Below are 6,014 nucleotides of genomic sequence, written 5' to 3'. Positions count from 1 at the left end.
ACACACACACACACATGCACGCACAAACACACACACACACACACACACACACACACACACACACACACACACACACACACACGCACACGCGCACACACAGAGTTAGTTGTAAGCCAACCTTATGCACACACACATACGTGACAGGTCTGTAAACAACTCATTCACATGCGTGCGCACGTACGATACGTATACAGAAACATCAGTGTGGATGAGACGGCCTGCTCTGTTCTTGACCTCATTCCACATTCAAATCCCTAATTGACATTAGAGGAGTGCGTGTCATTACTTAACACACACCAATCAGCCTCCTTAATCTTTCTGACTCCTCTCCTCCTCCTGCCCCTCCCCCAATCACCACTCCTCTGCTCCTATCCCCCTCCTCCCCCTCCTCTCCTCCAGCTCCTCCTCTCCTCCCCTCCCCCTCCTCCCCTCCTATCCCCCTCCTCCTCTCCTGCAGCTCCTCCCCTTTCCTCTCCTCCAGCTCCTCTACCCCTCCTCCCCCCCTCCTCTGCTCCAGCTCCTCTCCTCCCCCCTCCTTCCCCCTCCTCTCCTCCCCCCTCCTCTCCTCCAGCTCCTCCCCCTCCTCTCCTCCAGCTCCTCCCCCTCCTCTCCTCTAGCTCCTCCCCCTCCTAATCATATCCATGGCCATAATGACATGTGTGACCTCCTAAGTGCCTAAGTTGGGCGTGTGTCACTTCACTTCCTGTCACAGAAGGTAACCCGACACCTCTCCCCGGCTTTTGCGTTCAACCCGCAGGGAGACGACATTTCAGACATTCACATGACTGTTTGTTATTAATATTCTCTGCCTCTTCATCTCTCATCGTGTATGTGCTGTACATATTATATGTGTGTAGCATATTAGCTTAGTAATATGCATTTCATTGTAATATGCATTTAAAATACTGTTCAATACTGAAATAATGCAGGTCTATACTAGTTTGCTGTGTCGGTTGTCTCTCATCTTCTCCCATCAACAGGCCTGCTCTGAAACTCCACTGGTTCAAGTGAGGTCAGTGCTTGTGTTGCAATGAGCACTCGCAATATAATAACGCCATAAAACAGAGATACTTTGCCCTGAAATATTAACTCCATTAAGAGTATGGAGAAAATCTGAGCATAGTAGCAGGAATATTCTTTGGTCTACTCCCATCAACTCCGCAGTTGCCTGGTCGACATCCTGGTTGATGCCAGGGAATTAAATTGGTAGACACAAAAGAAAAAGAAAATACATTGTCTTTAAGTAATTCTGTACAAATCCAAATGTATAAATACGAAGCACCAAACCTTTAATCTAACCGGTCTATACAAATAGAGAAGACGCCTTTTTAAAAAATACAGTTTATAAACAAATGCAAAAAAAATAATAGTGGATGGAAACATAACGAGAGAAACAAAAAAAAAAACATAACAGGCTAACGGACGGAGTCGTCTTCCCTCTAAACCGCTAATGAGGACCACCCGAGTCCGCGACATGCGGGAAGACAGAGCAGGTGCGGCGTCTCCAAGGCAACAGCGTCATCCTTTGAAACCTCCCGACTGGGCTGTTTGGTTCGCGGGTAAATTCAGTCACGCGAAGAGTCCCCCCCCCCAACCCCCCCTCCCCAACCCCCCCTCCCCCTGTATTTTAAGGAATTGCAGGTGCGCCTCGTGTGCCTCTCACGTCGCGGCTCGCCGCAATTAGCGTCAACTGTAGTCACGTGCATTGATCAGCTCTTCTCTTTCATTATTGTAGTTTTGCGAAGAGCCCACTGTGAGTGCACATCTTGTGTACGTGAACGTCTCAGTATTCAATTTATAAAAAATAGATATAATACAATTCTAATAAAATCCACGACCTCGACGATTTCCAATCCATAACATTACAAAGAGTGTCTCTAATTTAGACAGCTTTTGTCTCTAATTTAGACAGCTTGATTTTGTCGTTCAAACTGATTGAATATGCACATTCAGATTTCAGATAGGCCTATGCGAGAGGCCATAGTGTAGGCCTACAGAGATGGATGTGTTGTCTGCGTTGTGGCTAAAACGGTTATTAAACCATTACTAAAACAGTTACTATGGACTACCTTGTGAGATTTCACAGAATATATACACACAGAAACATAAAACGCCATCATTTATTGAAAACAAATCATCTTTTTATCGCCAAGCAATGGAGTTCCTCAAGACAGCAGAACGGTTGCCAGGCAACACAGGCCAGCACACAGCCAATCAGGCTCTGAGGACCGGCGTGATTTGTAACATTCATCCGGACATCACCATTAATTGTGCAAGAGTTAAAAGTAATTTTCGTTTTGACAGTTCAGATTGACAACTTTGAGATTTGCAGTGCGTTAATATTAAACACATTTTTTATGTGGTCACAGGCGTGTGTTTTTAGTATTTTGCAACGAGTTCATCAAGAATTCACCAAGCACAGTGACTATTCGTTTTATAATAGGCTACACTATCTAATTTAGAAAGCCTTGGGTCTAAATTAGATTTTTTTGTGTGTGTGTGATTTAATAACGCTTTGATGATGTATGCGTGATATCGCCATCTTGTGATTTGATGTTGTAAATGCACCTCACCATTTACATTGATAAATAGATCAGACCTATGACCTAAGCTGTATTAGCCTGCTCTACTCAATGCTAACAGCCCTTAGCCGTTCCTTATTTATTATCCCCGGCTAAAATAACCCAATGCCCAACTACTGTAGGCTACCCGTATGGTACCTACCGCTGTTCAAGACGCCTGTTGACCGCAGTAAAGACCACACGGGGGCAGTGATGAACCGTCCCAGCGTTGAGGCACGGCAGGCTGTAGAGTTAACCCACATTGAAAAAGGACTTGCACTTAGGCCTACTACTACTTTACGTTACTTTCCCTTTTAAAATTACCTAAAATCATTCGAACAGTTATATAGTCCTACAATAAGCCTAACATAAAACCTACATATAGAACTATGAAATGGCAGGGTAGCTCTAGTAGAGCTACTGCAGTAGAGCTACCAATGTACAATAATGGAATTATGTCGTTGTTCTGTTTTTAGGGTCCAGTTTCCTCCCACCAATTTGCTAGGTCACTGAGCATTGCAACTGTAAAATAGCATAAGTAAGAATAACATGAATGACCCAAATTTTGATGAGACACTAATTGTTTGCAGCTGTATACAGTCAATGTAAGCATCAGAGATGAAGGCATTTCATATAAAAAGTATATTGTTTAGAGATAGTATAGTCTTAATATATCAGACATAAAGTAAATAAAGTTATGTCTATTATAACTGTATATTATATTCAGTCCAGTTACCTAAGAAACCACAGTAACCTAGCAGGTTGCCATGGTTTGAGGTTATTTTTAACCAAAATATACTTTATATAATGAACTAAGGTCAGTAGGAAAGATATAATTTTCTTAATTTCTCCAAGAAGAAAGATAGAAATATAGTTTGTACTAAGTTCCACTTACCATTTGAAGTTTATGCAACTCTTTTTCTGTTCTCTTGTTCTGTTTTCTGTTGTTTCGCCCATGTCAGACCTTTAACAACCTAACTTTATATGTAATACCTTTATTCTAGAATTCTTAATCTCATCGTAACAGTTTGTAATGCATCATGGGAAATATGTCTGAGTCTATGCTAGCCCATTTGGATGCTTGAAAACTCCCCTGAAACATTAAGCTTTTGTAGTTTACATTACAGAGCCCAAATACATTGTGTCTTTCCTTTAATGCACCCAAATATGAACCTGTTTAGGTCAAAGTAACAGAGGATTCCATCGTTCAGTTGGATGTTCACAATATGGCTGCCCTTCAAATGTTGAACGTTGTTAGATTGTACCACAAACACAAACCCATAAACCAAACGGGTCGACAGTGGTGGAAACATGGTTGTTATTCATCGATTTGAAATGACAGCCATCCATCAATCGAGTGACATAGACATGGAGGACATCACACCAAGAGATTATGAGTTCACCGTCTTAAGTGTCATCTTTACAACCCACGAGTTCAGGGATCCTTGGCTCCAGAGTGTCTCTCCAGACCAAGCTAGGGTGGAAGCAACAGTGTAGCTTCAGAGAGAAGAGACCGCCCCCCCTCCCCCCCCTTCATGACCACACTGCTGTGGTGAATGGCTGAGTCACTCAGTCACCCCGCTCCATCCTCTCCACCGCTACAATGCACTAGACGCTGGTGAATGAATGACATTGATGATACAAAAAGGATGAACTATGTACAGTTTCATAAAAACAAGCTCCTGTGTAAGAAAATGTAAAAGGATGAGAGAGAGACAGAGAGAGTGAGAGGAGAGGGTAGGATGTTATTAGAGAAAGTCAATGTGTGCGTGTTTGTCTCTGTGTGTGTGTGTGTGTGTGTGTGTGTGTGTGTGTGTGTGTGTGTGTGTGTGTGTGTGTGTGTGTGTGTGTGTGGTTGTGTGTGTGTGTGTGTGTGTGTGTGTGTGTAATCCATTAGAGAAAACAATACGTAGCACGGTGACTATCAAGATTTATCCACAGCACACAGGGAGAGTGGGAACCGGGATATGTGGTGATTGGAAATAATTAAAATAAATACAAACAAATATTTTGTCACATAGATGAACAGACCAAAAGAGAACAACAACAAGCATGGGCCATGCATGTGCAAATCAAAACCAGCAAAACTGTTCAGCTACACACGTAACACGGTATTTCACATTGATAAATAAATCAGAATCTGTGGTAATCACGGTCTCAACAATAATATACAAAGAAACAAACTAATTTGCATGATGCAATTGTCCAAAGCCGAGACACCAGGGCTTTTCATCGGAAAGACTTCCACAAGACAACAACAGTTAAAATGTCTGTGGCATCATGTGATGGCACGTGATTGGTGCATCTTGCCCCTCCTAAGAACATCAGTTTGCAATTGGTCCGTTGGGACTAAGCAGAGTTTTCCATGTTGTGCGTGTGTGTGTGTACGTGCCCGTTTACCTTCATAACGGCTTTTATGTGCATGTGTTAATGTGCTAGTCGTGTGCATGTGAGCATGCATGTGCATCTCAGGCGCCCATTCTTCCTCAAGTACAGCAGTTCCAAACCGTTGGCCACCCCTAGTGGTCATCATGAGTAGTGACATGCAAGGACACTTATCTTTGTTCTTTTAATTTGAATTCAAACTCGAACTGGAAATAATGGTGGAATGCAGTGCTGAAAATGTGTGTGTTTGAACAGAGATGTTTCACATCTCAGAAGGTTCAATGCTAAAAAAAGGGACCACTGATCTCATATCCAAGATGGTGGAGGACAGCGAGACGAGAGTTTCACTGTGACTTGGGATTCAACGGAGAGGCAGTTCACAGGTAGAAACCCAGCGTCTCATTCAGGGACTCCTGGTCACAGAGTGGACAACCAGAACGATAAGAAATCCCCGCAACGTTTTGTATTTTCCCATTACACCGCCGTATAGAGCCTGTGGCGTGACGTCCGGTCGGAACCTCCCGTGATCCATGGTCATATAAAAAGTGGATTCAAAAACGACACTCAAAGTCTCTGGAAGAAAAAGGAAGAGAAAAATACGACGAGAAAAGAGATGAACATGGTTAGCACGGTTCCTCGATGTTGAGCTCAGCAGTCTGTAAGCATCTCGTGTTCGCTGGTAGAGGAACCAGAGCAGAAGAGTCTTGGTAGAGTTATCCTATCGGTTTCCAGGGACTGGGTTCAGGAGAAGGTTAGGGACCGGTCATTGAGTGTAGGTGTGTGTGTCAAGTTATATGTGTGTATGTATGTATGTATGTATGTATGTATGTATGTATGCATATGCATTTGGTGCATATTTTTTTGCTATGTGTGTTTTAAAGTTACGTGTATAAAAGCATATGCATTCTTGTATGTATGCATATACATTTGTGTGTGTTCAACTGTTTGTGTGTGTGTGTGTGTGTGTGTGTGTGTGTGTGTGTGTGTGTGTGTGTGTGTGTGTGTGTGTGTGAGGCCTAGACCTGAGTAGAGTAAGACCGGTGGGGGGAGGCGGGGGGGTGTTGGGGG

Source organism: Micromesistius poutassou (genome assembly GCF_964030765.1).
Source record: "Micromesistius poutassou genome assembly, chromosome: 1".
In the NCBI taxonomy this organism is placed as follows: Eukaryota; Metazoa; Chordata; class Actinopteri; order Gadiformes; family Gadidae; genus Micromesistius; species Micromesistius poutassou.
Note: the sequence above shows the minus strand (reverse complement) of the source record.